Source organism: Camelus ferus, chromosome 11 (assembly GCF_009834535.1).
Source record: "Camelus ferus isolate YT-003-E chromosome 11, BCGSAC_Cfer_1.0, whole genome shotgun sequence".
Classification (NCBI taxonomy): domain Eukaryota; kingdom Metazoa; phylum Chordata; class Mammalia; order Artiodactyla; family Camelidae; genus Camelus; species Camelus ferus.
This window is the reverse complement of record NC_045706.1, coordinates 29,676,347-29,694,011: the sequence shown is the minus strand read 5'-3', so window position 1 is coordinate 29,694,011 and position 17,665 is coordinate 29,676,347. Positions and strand designations below refer to the sequence as shown.

The window sequence follows — 17,665 nt, the reverse complement described above, 5'->3', positions numbered from 1 at the left end:
TCCTCCTGAGGAGCAAATGAGTTGGCATCCACCTCTAGCATTCCAAACTTTAATGACTTTTGGGGTGGTTTCATGAGGAACTGGCTTTTGTCTTACTTATTTTGGAGTACTGACAGAATTCAGCATACTTGAGGAACCTGGGGATGGCTAAAACAAAAAAGCAAGCTAGACTAGATGCAAGTTTGAGAGACCTTCCAAATCTTTGGATAAGCTGCTTGGTGGTATTCTCCTGCAAGAGACTAGTTAGTGAAGACTATGAGAAGTGACTGTCTAATGTGCAGACAGTAATGCAGAATGTCAAGGAAAATGAAAACAGGATATTTATGATTTAACTGAAAGATATTTACAGTCATAAAGATCATCACTGGGGTTAGGTGAACAATTAAAAATGATGCAGGAATTTCAACAAAAAGGCATACAATTTAAATGTCTCAAACAGAAACAGAGCTAAAGAATACAGTATTTGAACTGAAAACTCATTATAAAGTGTTCAGTAACAGACTAGATCAAGCAGAAGAAACAGTGAACTACAAGATAGGTTACTGGAAATTATTCAGTCAGCAGAGAAAAAGTAAGAAGGGAAAAAGAAAAAAGTTTAAGGGACATATGGAACACCATGAAGATGACCAATATATATGCAGCATAGGAGTCCTAAAGGGAAGAGAAAGAGAGAAAGGACTAGAAAACTTATTCAAAGTAACAAAGGAGGAAAACTTCCCAAATCTGGGGAAGGAAGTGGACATAAAAATCATGACATATGAAGAACCTCAAATAAAAGAAAAAAACCCTCACACTGACACATACTATAAACAAGTTGCCAAAATTCAATGATGAGAGAGTTTTGAAAGCAGCAAGAGAAAGAAATTTGTCACTTAACATGGAAACCCCTAAATACTATCCACAGATTTTTAAGCAGAAACTTTGCAGAAGAGAATGAGAAAATATACTCAAAAGTTCTTGAACAAAAGAACCAACCTAGAACCTATACTCATCAAAACCTTCTTTCAAAAATGAAGGAGAGGTAAAATTTCCCCACACAAACAAAACAAAATATTCTTCATCACTTGTACTGCCTTACAAGAAATGTTAAAGGGAGTTCTTCAACCTGAAATAAAAGCACCATAAACAGCAACATGATAGTATGAGAAGGAACAAAACCCTTTTGTAAAGGTAAATATATAGAAAACTACAGAATACTGTATTATGTGATGGTGGTACAAAATGGCATTTTTAATATAAAAGATAAACAACAAAGTATTAACATTAAGTATAAGTAAAAATATGTTAACAGATACACAATGTAAATATATATAAATTGTGACATTAATCACATAAACTGGGGGGTATTTAAAGTGTAGAAATTTGTATGTGATTGAAGTTGTTATCAGCTCAAAATAGACTGTTATAAGATATTTTACTTAAGTCCTATAGTATATAGTAACCACAAAAAACTTGTAGGTGTTATATAAAGGAAAAAAATAGAGGAATCAAAATATACAAAAGAAGGAAAAACAAAGAATACAATAGGATAGGAAAATAGGAACAAAAATCTATAAGACAAACAAAATAATGAACAAAATCACAATAGTCAGTCAGTTCCTATCAATAGTTACTTTAAATGTGAATGGATTAAACTCACCAAAGACTTAGAATCACTGAATGGATTTAAAAAATAATATCCAACTCTGTGCTCTCTAAAAGAATCTCACTTCAGATTTAAGGACACACACAGGCTGAAAGCATATAGATGGAAAAAGGTACCCTAAGCAAATGGTAGTTGCAAGAGAGGGATCACTATAATTAGGCAAAATAGACTTTAAGTCAAAAATTGTTACAAGAGACAGGAGGAATGTGATACATTCATAAAGGGATCAATCCACCATGAATATATAATAACTATAAATATATATATACACAATGCCAAAGCACAAAATATATAAAATAAACACTGACAAAATGGTCAGTTAATCTTCGACACAGGAATCAAGAATATACAACGGAGAAAAGACAGCCTCTTGATCAAATGATGCTGGGAAAGCTGGACAACCACATGTAAATCAGTGAACTTAAAACACTCCAGAAGACCATATATGGGAATAAATTCAAAATGGCTTAAAGAGTTAAACATAAGACAAGACTTTATAAAACTCCTAGAAGAAAACATAGGCAAAACTTTCTGTGATATAAATCTCAGCAGTGTTCTCCTAGGGCAGTCTACACAGGCAATAGAAATAAAAGCAAAAATAAACAAATAGGGCCTTATGAAATTTATAAGCTTTTACACAGCAAAGAAAACTGGAAACAAAAAGATAACCTATAGAATAGGAGAAAATATTTGCAAATGATGCAAATAGCAAGGGCTTAATTTCTATAATATACAAACAGCTCATAAAACTCAATAACAAAAAAAACCCAATCAAAAAGTGGGCAGAAGATCTAAACAAACATCTCTCCAATGAAGATATAAATGGCCAATAAGCAAGTGAAAATATGCTCAATATCGCTAATTATCAGAGAAATGCAAATCAAAACTACAATGAGGTATTACCCTACACCAGTCAGAATGGCCATCATTAAAAAGCCCACAAGCAATAAATGCTGGAGAGGGTGTGGAGAAAAGGGAATGTGGTAGGAATGTAGTTTGGTGCAGCCATTAAAAAAAACAGAACGTAGATTTATGAAAAAGTGAGTAACAGACTTACTATATGATCCAGCAATCCCACTCCTGTTCATATAATCACAGGAAACTCTAATTTGAAAAGATACATGCACTCCAATGTTCATAGCAAAACTATTTACAATAGCCAAGACACAGAAGCAACATAAATGTCCATAAACAGATGACTAGTTAAAGAGGTTGTGGCATGTGTATACAATGGAATACTACTCAGCTATAAAAAAGAATGAAATAATGCCATTTGCAGCAACATGGATGGACCGGGAGATTGTATTACTAAGTGAAGTAATCCAGAAAGAGAAAGAAAAACATACCACATGATATCACTTATATGTGGAATCTTAAAAATGGACACCAATGAACTTATTCATAAAACAGAAAGACTCACAGACATAGAAAACAAACTTACAGTTTCCAAGGGGCAAAGAGGGTGGTGGTAGAGGGATGAATTGGGAGTTCCGGATTTGCAGATACTAACTACTATATATAAAATAGGTAAACAACAGGGTCTTACTGTATATCACCAGTAACTACATTCAATACCTTGTAATACCTTCTAATGAAAATTCAATATTTTGTAATAGCTTATGATGAAAAAGGAATGTATATAATGAAATATCCCTTTTCATATACTAAGTGAATCATGCTGCTGTACACCAGAACCTAACACAATATTGTAAACTGACTATACTTCAATTAAAAAAAAAGAGAGAGAAGAGAGAACACTTTCAAATTCACTTTATGAAGCCAGCAATTCTGTGATACCAAAGGCAGACAGAGACACCACAAGAAAGAAAAGTTCAGATCAATATTCCTTATGATGACATATGCAAAAATCCTCAGTAAAATACTAGCATAACAAACTCAACCGCACATTAGAAGTATCATACGTCATGGCTACGTGGCATTTATCCCTCTGATGCAGGGATGGTTCAACATGTAAAATTCAAACAATGTGATACACTACATTAGAACAACGAAGCATAAAAATCACATGATCATCTGAATAGCTGTAGAAAAAGCATCTGATCACATTCAACACCCTTTCATTATAAAAACACTCAACAAACCAGGAATAATAAAGGCTATATGAAAACTGAGAGATAACATCATAGTGGTGAAAAACTGAATGCTCTCTAAGAACAGGATCAAGGAAGGATCACACAGCTGATGTCCAACATCACACTAGAAGTCCTTGCTAAGAAAGTAGGCAATAAAAGGAAATAAAAGGCATTCAAATCAGAAGGAAGAACTAAAATTATATCTGTTCGGAGATGACATGGTATTATACACAAAAAAATAAAGATTCTACACCTAAAAACCCATTAGAACTAATAAGTAAATTAGTAAATTTTCAGGACATAAAGTCAGCATGCAAAAATCAGTTGCATTTCTATGCACTAACAATAAACCATGTGTAATGAAAATTAGAAACACAACACCACTTATAGCAGCATGGAAAATACTGATATGGTAGAAATAACTAAGGAAATGAAAAGATTATACACTGTACAATACAAAACATTGCTGAAAGAAATTCTGAGACACAAAGAAATGGAAAGACATTTCAAGTTCATAAATTTGAAGAATTAATACTATTAAAAGGTCCATACTACACAAAGCCATCTACATTTCAATGCAGTATCTATCAAAATACTAATAATTTTTTTAACAGAAATAGAAATCAACAATCCTACAATTCGTAAGGAACCACAAGGTTCCAAATAGCCAATGCAATCTCAAAAAAGAAGGACAAGTCTGAAGGCATCACACGTCCTGATTTCAAAATATATTACAAAGCTATAGTAATTAAAAACTTGGAACTATATTCAGTATCTTTTAAAAACCTTTAATGAAAAACAATATGAACAGAATATATGTATGTATATGCATGACTGGAAAGTTGTGCTGTAAACCAGAAATTGACACACCATAACTGAAAAAACACACCATTGGAAAAAAACCCCACCTTATTAGACTAACCTAAAAATAGACACAGAATAATGGAACAGTTTAGAGAACTCAGAAATAAATCCAAGCTTATAGAGTCACCTAAACTTTGACAAGTATGCCAAGATTACACAATGGGCAAAGAAGAGTCTCTTCTACAAATAATCCTGGAAAAATAGATATCTACGTGCAGAAGAATCAAATTAGACCTTATCTTACACCACACACAAAAAGCAACTAAAAATGGGTTCAAGACTAAATGTAAGACCTGAAACTATAAACTTTCTGAAGAAAACGTACAGTATGAGATTCATGATAGTTTTGACAATGATTCCATGGATATGACACTAAAAGCACAGGCAGCAAAAGCAAACTTAGACAAGTGGGACTATATAAAAACAAAAAGCTACACAAAAACAAACAATCAATAAGGTTAAAAGGCAACATATAGAATGGGAGAAAATATCTGCAAGTCATATCTGATAAGACATTAATCTCCAACATATACAGAAACTCTTACAACTCAATAGTAAAGGATTAATCCAATTTAAAAACAGGCAAAGGACTAGAAGAGTTGTATATCCAAAGAAAAACAGCAATGGCAAACAAGTATATGAAAAGGTGCTCGACATCACTGATCATCAGAGCAATGTAAATCAAAACCACCATGAGATACCTCCTTACACCTGTTAGGCTGGATATTATAAAAAGAAAGAAAACAAGTGTTGCAAGGGTGTGAAGAAACTGAAACTCATGTATGCCGTTCATGGGAATACAAAATGGTGCAGCTTCTATGGAAAACAGAATAGAGTTGCATCAAAAAACTAAAAATAGAATTACCATGTAACCCAGAAATTCCACTTTTGACTATTTAACAAAATAATTGAAATTAGGATATTCAGGAGATATTACACTTTTATATTTGAGTTGGCATTATTCAATATAGACAAGATGTGGAAAATCCTAACTGTTCCACCAATGGATAAATGGGGAAAATGTGGTATTTAACAAATGAATATGTACGCAAAACAGAAACAGATTCACAAACCTGTTAAAAAAACTAGTGGTTACCAGTGGGGACAGGGAATGTGGGATGGGTAAATTAGAATGGGGTTAAGAGATACAAACTAAGATTATAAAATAAAAAGCAACAAGCATATATTTTATAGCAAAGGGAATTACAGCCATTATCTTGTAATAACATTTAACATAGTATATTCTCTAAAAATACTGGATCACTATGCTGTATGCATGAAACTAATAAAATAATGTAAATCAACTATACTTCAATGAAAAAAATCCTTTAAAATTTCAAAAATAAAAGAAAGAACAATGGGGAAAATGTAATATGTACATATAATGGAATATTATTCAGCCTTAAAAAATTAGGAATTTATGTAGTATGTTACAACATGGATGAACGTTGAGATATTATCCTAAGTCAACTTAAGTCAGTTACAGAATACAAATACTGCATGATTCCACGTATATGAGGTACTCAAAATAATGAAATTCTTGGGTTAAAAGAATTAAATCATGGTTGCTGGAGGCTGGAGAGTAGGAAAAAGGGTCAGTTGCTAATCAATGGATATATAAAAGCTATAAATGACAAACCTACAGCCAGCATAGTACTCAATGGTGAAAAACTCAAAAGCCTCCCACTAAAATCTGGGACAAGACAAGGATGCCCACTATCACCACTCCTATTCAACATAGTCTTGGAAGTCCTAGCCACAGCAATCAGGCAAGAGAGAGAAATAAAAGGGATCCAAATTGGAAAAGAAGAGGCAAAAGTGTCAACATATGCAGATGACATGATACTATATACAGAAAACCCTAAAAGGTCCACACAAAAACTACCAGAACTACTCGAAGAATTCAACAAGGTAGCAGGTTACAAGATTAACGTTCAAAAATCAGTTGCATTTCTTTACACTAATGATGAATCAACAGAAAAAAAAAAAAAAAAGTAAAGAAACAATCCCCTTTAGAATGGCACCCAAAGTAATAAAATACCTAGGAATAAATCCAAGCGAAGAGGTGACTTATACATGGAAAACTATAAAACACTGATTAAGGAAATTAAAGAAGACTTAAAAAAAAAATGGAAAGATATCCCATGCTCCTGCATTGGAAGAATCAATATTGTTAAAATGGTCATACTGCCCAAGGCAATCTACAGATTTAATGCAATCCCTATCAAATTACCCAGGACATATTTCATAGAACTAGAACAAATCATAATAAAATTTATATGGAATCACAAAAGACCTAGAATTACCAAAGCATTACTGAAGAAAAAGAGAGGCTGGAGAATTCAGACTTCAGACAATACTATAGAGCTACAGTAATCAAAACAGCATGGTACTGATACAAAAACAGACATATGGACCAGTGGAACAGAATAGAGAGCCCAGAAATGAACCCACAAACTTTTAGTCAACTAATCTTCAACAAAGGAGGCAAGAATATATAATGGAATAAAGATAGTCTCTTCAGCAAATGTTGTTGGGAAAACTGGACAGCAGCATGTAAAGCAATGAAGCTAGAACACTCCCTTACACCATATACAAAAATCAACTCAAAATGGATCAAAGACTTAAACATAAGACAAGATACAATAAACCTCCTAGAAGAAAATATAGGCAAAACATTATCTGACATACACCTCAAAAATGCTCTCCTAGGGCAGTCTACCCAAGCAATAGAAATAAAAGCAAGAATAAACAAATGGGACCTAATGAAATTACAAGCTTCTGCACAGCAAAGGAAACCATAAGTAAAACAAAATGACAACCTACAGAATGGGAGAAAATTTTTGCAAAAGATAAAACTGTCGGTGGCGCGATATCATGTACACACGAACACCGTGTGGAGAGAAGCGAAGCAGTTCTCTGATTATTGATTTTCAGAAAAGGATTTATATAGGACATGCATGGTGCCTCACATATCATCTAAGTTATAACAATGTTAATAATCTTAAGCTATTTAGGTCCCCAAGCTCCTGTAGTAGGCACAGGATGTTACATGATCAAGGACAGATTGTTAGAAAGTTCGTCACGAAACTTCATTAAGTAGGCCATCTCTTATCCAGCCAGCTGTGCCTGTCTTAGGTTGTCCTCCTCTGAGGATCTTACCCGTCACTGGCTATCCAGCCATCCATACTGGATACATTAAGTAGGCCATTTCTTATCCAGCCTCGATACGTGACATTCCTCACAGCTTGTTTATCAGTTCAGCCCATGGTTTATTCTCTAGAGCCTTCAGCTGGGGGCCTACAGAGACTGACAAAGGCTTGATCTCCAGAATATATAAGCAGCTCATACGACTTAATAAGAAAAAAATAAACCCAATCCAAAAATGGGCAGAACACTTAAACAAGCAATTTTCCAAGGAAGAAATACAAATGATCAATAGGCACATGAGAAATGCTCAATATCACTAATTATCAGAGAAATGCAAATCAAAACTACAATGCTGTATCGCCTCACACCAGTCAGAATGGCCATCATTCAAAAGTCCACAAATGGCAAATGCCAGAGAGGCTGTGGAGAAAAGAGAACGCTCCCACACTGCTGGTGGGAATGCAGTTTGGTGCAGCCACTGGAAAACAGTATGGAGATTCCTCAAAAGACTAGGAATAGACTTACCATATGACCCAGGAATCCCGCTCCTGAGCATATATTCAGAAGGAACCCTACTTCAAAAAGACACCTGCGCCCCAATGTTCATAGCAGCACTATTTACAATAGCCAAGACATGGAAACAGCCTAAATGTCCATTGACAGATTACTGGATAAAGAAGATATGGTATATTTATAAAATGGAATACTATTCAGCCATAAAAACCAACAACATAACACCATTTGTAGCAACATGGATGTCCCTGGAGTGACATTCTAAGTGATGTAAGCCAGAAGAGAAAGAAAAATACCATACAAGATTGCTCACATGTGGAATCTAAAATAAATAAATAAATACATACATACATACATACATACATACATACATACATACATACATACATACAAAACAGAAACAGACTCAGACACAGAATACAAACTTGTGGTTGCCAAGGGGGAGGGTGGTGGGAAGGGATAGACTGGGAGTTCAAAATTTGTAGATACTGACAGGCATATGTAGAATAGATAAATAAGATTATACTGTATAGCACAGGGAAATATATACAAGATCTTGTGGTAGCTCACAGTGAAAAAAAAGTGACAATAAATATATGTATGTTCATACAGAACTGAAAAATTGTGCCGTACACTGGAATTTGACACAACATTGTAAAATGACTGTAACTCAATAAAAAAAATGTTAGAATAAAACGAAAGAACAATGGGGAAAATGTAATATATACATATAACGGAATATTATTCAACCTTAAAAAATTAGGAATTGATGTAATATGTTACAACATGGATGAACGAGGAGTTATTACCCTAAGTCAACTTAAGTCAGTTACAGAATACAAATACTGCATGATTCCATGTATATGAGGTACCTAAAATAATGAAATTCTTAGATTAAAAGAATTAAATGGTGGTTGCTGGGGGATGGAGAGTAGGAGAAAGGGTTAGTTGCTAATCAATGGGTATGAAAATTCAGCTATACAAGAAGAATATATTCTAGATGTCTACCTTGTAACATTGTGCCTATAGATAGCAAACCTGCATTGTACACTTAAAAATGTGTTATTAAGGGTAAAACTTATGTTAAGTGTTCTGACCTTAATAAAACACAAATGTAAAAACTCAAGGAGAAATAGATAATCCAATAGGCTTTTTTTCTATTATATAAATTGAATTAATAATTGTTATAGAAGAAAAATTACAACGCCAAGGTCGGTTCACAGGTGAATTCTATCTAACAACTCTCTACAATCTCTTTCAGGATATAGTAGTAGAGGACATTCTCCCTGAATCATATTATGAGGTGAGCATTAGCCTAATTCCTAAATCAGACAAAAACAGTATAAAAGAGGAAAAGCAGAGACCAGTATTTCTCATGAACTTAGATGCAAAAATCCTCAGCAAAATATTAGCAAACCAAATCCAGCAACGTCCAAGTAAGATTTATTCCAGGTATGCAAGACTGGTTCAATATTTGAAAGTCAATGAATGTATCACAACATTTTATATTATGTATGAAAATCATCTGACAAAACTCAAAACTCACTCATGACAAAACTCTCAGCAAACTATGAATAGAGGGAAACTTCTTTGACTTGAGAAAGAACATCTACCAAAAAAAAAAAAAAAATCACTGCTAACATCATTGTTAAAGTGAGAAACTAGAAGCTTTCCTGCTAAGATCAGGTGTAAGGCAAGATGTCACCTCTCATCATTATTTGACAAATAACTGAAATACTTTGATATAAATCTGATAAAATCTGTACAAGTTATAGTTGAAGAAAACTATAAAACTCTGATGAAAGAAATCAGAGGAACTAAACAACAGAAGTCTCAATATTGTTTAGATATCAGTTCTTTCCAATCTACAGATTTAATGTAATCCCAATAAAAATATCAGCAAGTTGTTTTTTTAGATATCAACAATCTTTTCTAAAGTGTATGTAGACAGGTAAAGACCCAGAAGAGCCAACACAATAATGAAGAAGAACAAAGCCAGAGCACTGACACTGACACTGACACTATCTGACTTCAAGACTTACTGTAAAGCTTCAGTGATCAAGACAGTGTGGTACTGATGAAAGCACAGACAAATGGATCAGTGGAACAGAAGAGTCCAGAAATAGACAAAAATATTGTCAAGTGAACTTTGACAAAGGGGCAAAGAAATACAGTGGAGACAGGGTCTTTTTGATGAATTTTTTCCAACTACTGAATATCCTTTCTCTCTCTCTCTCTCCAATCCACCCCCACACAATCTTACACCTTTCACAAATGTTAACTCAAATGGATCACAGAACAAAATGTAAAATGTACCCAATGAGTTGAAGACTTATATCCCATAAAAACCTGCAAATGAAAGTTTATACTTCCTTTATTCATAACTGCCAAAACTTGGAAACAGCCAAGATGTCTTCAATAGGTGAATGGATAAACAAATTGTAGTACACGCATACAAATGAATGTTACTTTGGTTTGGTTTTGTTTTAAGAAATGAGCTATCAAACCGTGAAAACACATGGAAGAACCTTATGAAAATTACTAAGTGTGAGAAACCAATCTAAAGACTGCATAGTGGGATTCCAAATATATGACTTTCTGGGAAAGGGAAAATTATGGACACAGGAAAAAGATGTGGTTGCCAGGGACTTGGTGTGAGGGAAGGATGAATAAGTGAATCATAGTGGATTCTTAGGGCAGTGTAACTATTCTGTATACTACAGAGGTGGATACAAGTCATAATGGTTTTGTCAAAACACATAGAATGTATGACACAATGAGTGAAGTTTATGTAAACCATGGACTTTGGTTGAAATTTGTGAGTCAGTGCTGGTGCAGTGATTGAAACATTGGCACCACACTGGTAAGCACTGTTTCTAAGAGAAGCTTTGTGGGGAGTATATGGGAACTGTATACTTTCTGCTCAGTTTGGATGTGAACCCAAAACTTGTCTAAAAAATGAATTCTAATTATTTAAAAGAAAAGATCCAGCTCTAATCCACAACTCTAGCCAAGACGAGGTCTGCATTCCTCTGTGACTGTGGAGGGCTTAATGCTGATGCCATCAAGATCACTTGGAGAGCAGTGGGAATTCCATTTCATGTGAGATATCAGTAAAGTGGGTGGTGAACAACCAGGATTCTAAGATAAGGTCTCATACTGATGCACTGGTGACAGTTCAACTCACTGAGACATAACACTGTTCACTTGAAAAAATAAACTTCAAATGAGTTAATCTCAGAGATCCCTTCCATCTTTAAATCTATGATTCTTTCATTCTATAAAAAGAAAGAGCCAGTCAGAGCCTCAATGGAAGGAAGTCGGTGCAGAGCAGGACACTCCTTTCTCAAGGAATAACATGGTTGCTAAAAAGAGTAACTGAGCTTATTTTATTCCAAATAAGCTAATGTGGTTCTATTAGAGTCAGAGCCATGTGAGTTAGACAGCAAATTAGTGCTTCAGTTTTTCCTGGTTAAATTGTTCATGGACACCTGGGTTCACTCAAGTTCTAAAGGTTACAAAACCAAACTTTTCTGACCCCAGTTTAATAAACTGGTGCTGTAATTATTAACTATGTTAATATTTATTTTGAAAGTCACTGATAAGGGTGAATCATGAAAAATTAAACAATGGTAACCCTCAATAAATGTTGGTGTACTCGGCTGAACTGAATGTTTTGCTGGAAGGAAGGGTCTGAGACTAAGGAACATAGGTTCCAATCTGCACTCTAATACCTGTAGTGTGTGTGTCCTTGCCTTAAATACTGAATCTCCAAGACCTGCTTCTTCATGCCTAAGATGGGAATCATTTATATAAGGCAAAGTTAATAAAGACAATCAAATGAAATATATGATGGGCATGAAAATTCTGTGTAAATATCCATCTCCCTGAAAGAATTCACATTTGTACATGTATTATCACTAGTGATCTAGAAATTATGTCATTCCAGAGATATTTAGACCCTCATGAGCATCGCAATTCCTCTCCTGTTTAGTTGTGCATCTTGGGGTGCTTCTGTGCTGTCAGTACATTTAATGAAGTCCCAGCCTCCTCTTCTATAATGCTTTGCAACTGCTGTTTCTTCCATAATTTCCCTTCTTTGGTATGCATCCATTAGTGCACTATTTCTGACAATGACAGACCAGAAAAGCAGCAGTATGAGCTATGTCTGGATGTGACTGAGATGCAGGGAAAGATATGGTGTCTCAAACTTTCCCACTGAATTGTTTTTCAGTAACACTGAGATTTTGAGGTTGGGTTACTATTAGTTACACTGAGCAAATTTCAACTCTACAGTGATGGAGAGGAAATAGTGTGTATTTTCTTTTTCTTTATTAATTGCACTATAGTTTATTTATAATATTAGTTTCAGATGTACAACACAGTGATCCAGTATTTTACATATACAAAATAATGGCTTTATTTCCCTGTGCTGTACAATGTATCCATTTTGCTTATCTATTTTATACATAATAGTTTGTGTTACTTACTCCCAACCTCTATCTCACCCCTCCCCAGTACGTTCTCTCCCTTGACTACTAGTTTGTTCTCTACATCTGTGAGTGTTTCTGTCTTGTTATATGCATTGATTTGTCTTATTTTTAAGATTCCAGATGTGTTAACGTAAAGTATTTGCATAATACTTTAATGCATAATACTCTCCAAGTCCACCCATATAGTTGCAGATAGTAAAATTTCATTTTTTATGGCTTAGTAATATTCGAAAGTGTGTGTGTGTATATGTGTGTGTGTATACACACACATACATATATACCTACTATTCTTTTATCTGTTCATCTGTTTATGTTCACTTAGGCTGCTTCCATATCTTCGCTATTGTAAATGATGCTGCTGTAACTGTTGGTGTGCATGCATCTTTTCAAATTAGTTTTTGGTGTTCTTGGATTTATACCCAGCAGCGGAACTGCTGGATCATATTTTTAGTTTTTTGAGAAACCTCCGTACTGTTTTCCACAGTGTCTGCACCAATTTATACCCCCATCAATAGTGTACAAGGGTCCTTTTTCTCCACATCCTCTCTAACAGTTGTTATTTGTGGTCTTTTTGATGATAGCCATTCTGACAGGTGTGAGGTGATATCTCATTGTGGTTTTGATGTGCATTTCCCTGATAATTACCAATGTTGAGCATTTTTCATGTTCCTGTTGGTCATCTGTATGTCTTCTTTGGAAAAATGTCTATTCAGGTCTTCTGCACATTAACCCCTAATCAGTCATGTCATTTGCAAATACTTTCTTCCATTCAGTAGATCATCTTTTCACTTTGTTAATGGTTTCCTTTGCTGTGCAAAAGCTTTTCAGTTTAATTAGGTACCATTTGTTTATTTATGCTTTTGTTTCCTTTGCCTTAAGAGACAAATCAAAAAAATATTACTATGATTTATCAACATTGTTCTGCTTATGTTTTCATCTAGGAGTTTTATGGTTACAGTCTTACATTTAGGTCTTTAATCCATTTTGAGTTGGTGTACATTGTGTCAGAAGAAATAATGGAAGATAACACTTATTATTATTCTGAATTGATCTAACAGAATAGTCTATCTGAAAATATAATTACAATAATGTATTTTGTGATTATAGATTATGGATAAGTGAAGTGAATGACAGCAACGATATCAGTGATAGGGGAGAGGTCTTAGGCATACTTTGTCAAAAGGAAATTATACTTCATATGAAGCAGTATTGGGTTATTTAAAAACTTGACTTGAATTAGTTATAAATGTATCTGGGAAACCACAAAAAAAGAAGTGATAAAAATAGTTTTAAGTACTATGTTAATAAAGGAGAGAAGCAGAGTCATGTCAGAAGCATGGTGGCTTAAAACATTCCTTCTTTCTCTCCTCTAACAGCAACCAGAGATCTATCCATGAACAAAATGCCTCACTGGGAGCTGTGCAGCCCAGCAAATCAAAACTATAATGAGGTATCACCTCATACCAGTCAGAATGGCCATCATTCAAAAGTCCACAAATGATAAATGCTGGAGAGGGTGTGGAAAAAGGGAACCCTCCTACACTGCTGGTGGGAATGCAGTTTGGTGCAGCCATTGTGAAAAACAGTATGGAGATTCCTCAAAAGACCAGTAATAGACTTACCATATGACCCAGTAATCCCACTCATGGGCATATATCCCTAATTCAAAAACACACCAGCACCCCGATGCTCATAGCAGCACTAGTTACAATAGACAAGACATGGAAATAGCCTAAATGTCCATCAACAGATGACTGGATAAAGAAGCTGTGGTACATTTATACAATGGAATACTATTCGGCCATAAAGGACAACATAATGCCATTTGTGGCAACATGGATGTCCCTGGAGAACTGTCATTCTAAGTGAAGTAAGCCAGAAAGAGAAAGAAGAATACCATATGATATCACTGATGGTGGAGGAGGGGAAGGGGGAGGAGGATGAGGAGGAATGAACTTAAATACAAGACAGAAATAGACTCAGACATAGAATACGAATTTGTGGTTACCAGGGGGTAGGGAGGTGTGAAGTGACAGACTGGGAGCTCGAAATTGGTAGGTACTGACACATATATATAGAATAGATAAACAAGTTTATACTGTATAGCACCAGGAAATATATACAAAATCTTGTGGTAGCTCACAGTAAAAAAGAACGTAAAAATGAATATATGTATATTTATATATGATTGAAAAATTCTGCTCTACACCAGAAATTGACACAACATTGTAAACTGCCTATAACTCAGTAAAATCTTTAAAAATTTAAAAAATTTAAAAAAGAACATATGTTTTGTAAAGCACTTTGTGATGTATATAATTCTAGTGATAACTGAGATCCTTATGACCACTAAATTTCATCTCCTGTTCAGTTCTGCTTGTTGTGGTTCTGTGCTGTGGGTCTGTTTAATGAAGTCCCTGACTCCTGTCCTCCACTGAATCCAACCTGTTGCTCTGTGTAAAAAATCTCCCTTCCTTGCTGTTGATGACACGTTGAAATGAACATAGATTAACCACAGTTCAGGCTTACAGATGTGGAGTCAGGCAGCCATTGAGGATCTGGTGTCAGGCATGTCTCTGCACCAGTGAGAACTTGAACTTTCTTTGACCTGTACCAGACCCAAGGACACCACCAGCCATATTCAGAACAACACCTGCCAGCTGCACCCTATGGTCTCCCCTGGTAACTATGCAACCATTTTGAACCCCAACCAATCCTTACTTAACAGGAACCCTTACTACTTGCCAGCTCCAATTGATAATCCTTAACAACAACAAAAACTCATATTCTAATTGTAACTTTGCGGTTTTTACCTTTATAAGACTGTCCCATTTTGTAGGCTGGCTGAACACAGTTCACACATTTACAATTCCGTGTCTCTCAGGCTACAGTCCTAACAAATTCCCAGTGAAGTCCTTTCATTTGAACCTGCATTTTCTAAAATGTTTTATTAACACTGTGCCTGCTTCATTCTAGTATTCCTGACAAAGACAAACTCCAAGAGGCAACAGAAGCAATTGTATCTGGAAGCAACTGGGAGGTGTAAGCCATAGTTTCTCAAGGCTTCCCCACAAAATTCTTAAGATTGGCTCTTCCCTGTTACCCGAACAAATTTACCTCAATGAAGGAGAAAGGAGAATCCCTATTTATTATTTCCTCTCTTGAGAATTGATGATGAGTCCAGGGTCCAGGACATCTACTTAATATGAAGCCCCTTATTTGATAAACAGTCATTAGGATGTATATCCAGAGTAACATGTGTGGAGGGGTTAGTAGAAATTTTCACATATTGAGGTATGGATAAGTCATTCTCATTCATACATGATTTGAACTGAACTTTATGTTAACTAGAACAGCCTGTCTTACGGTCTTGGGTTTATCATACATTAAACATCTACTTTAACCATTAAAGAAGACAATGCATTATCCAGAAGTAGAGAATGTCCAGTCTGAAGACAGAGATAAAAGGCCTCCCTTTTATGGCACTCACGCTAGCAGTCCTTCAAAGACAAGGTTCCCTTCCCAGCTGCCATGGCCATGCTGAATTGTATACATGCTAATCTGTCCCTTTTGAAACCTTGAAGGAATGCACTACTGCCATGATTGATGTATATTCTTTGACATGACAAGATACAAAACACTGATGAAAACCAAGTCTTTCTGGAACAGTTTCTCAAGGCTACAGAGAGGCAGTCTCCTGGGCTATAGTTCTCACTCTGACTTGGATAAAATTCTCTGCTATTCCTGATTATAGACTGGTTATTGATTTTTTTTGTGTGTTAACAGTGGTTCAGTTTTGTGTCGCTAAAGTTTTTCTTAAGGTAGCTATGGTAAAGAGTGAGTATATCACAATGGGCATCAGAAAACCTCACTTTTATTATTCATGAGCTGTATGACATTGGAAAGCTCTCCTGTTCTCCCAGAATCTCATTTTTCCCCATTTAAAAAGCACAAAATAGTAATCTCTACCTTCCAGTGTTTTTTTTTTGGGGGGGGGGGGAAGATGCCAGTGAAAATGCATGTAACTTTAGTTAACTACTTTATTTGTGGCTGGTCATTCAAGATGTTTGAATTATGTTAGTGTTAACCAAGAATTCTAAGAACAGAGACCTAGTTTAAATAAAGAGGTATTTGACTGAGGTTTATTAGGGCTACAGCCTAGGAGACACAGATTAAGAAGCACTTGAACTGTGTTCTGCCAGACTGCAAAGTGGGGGAAGCTCATAAAGGCAAAAATCCACAAGTTACATACATACATTGTTTGTCAAGAATTGGCACTGGCATTAACAAGAAGTAAGGGTTCTTCAGTTAAAAAAAAAAAAACAACTGATTGGGGTTTGAAATGATTCCTTACTTGTGAAGTGAAAGGGTTCCAATCTTTCAAACTACGAGGTTGCAGCTAGGAGCTGCTAGCATATATTGTTTTAAAAATGACTAGTAGTGTCCTTGAGTTTGATACAGTTCAAAAAATTCAAGTTCTCAGTGATGCAGAAACAGACCCACATCCAACAATGGCTCCCCGTTTCTATCTTGGATGCCTGAACCATAATTACTCCACCTTCATATTTAAAGGCTCTTAAACATGTCATTATTGGCTATTTTATGTAGAGGCAGGTGTAATGTTAGCAGAGTACATTAAAATAATTTAAAATCTTTCGTTTTCAAGCACAACATATCCCAGTTTTACATATAGCATGACAAGACACACTTTTCAAATATGAATGGCATAGAATACACTCATTATCCTCAAAGTCATAAATTCAAAATGGTCACTGATTTGAATAGACTTTTGAGCTGTTTTTAACATCAAATTATTTATTTAAGTGGTTCTAAGTCCTGGCTGCATAGTGCAATCACTTTTTAAAAAAGAATTGTCAAACATGAAACTCAACCCAGTGCAACTAAAC

The 17,665-nt window shown here is 35.1% G+C and overlaps 1 protein-coding gene across 1 annotated transcript in view; it reads right to left on the bottom strand.

Annotated features, from left to right (window-relative positions):
* LOC116667108 (splicing factor 3B subunit 4-like) overlaps nucleotides 1-17,665 on the bottom strand; it is a 71,366-nt gene that overhangs the window by 1,677 nt on the left and 52,024 nt on the right. The gene's annotated exons all lie outside the window — the stretch shown is intronic.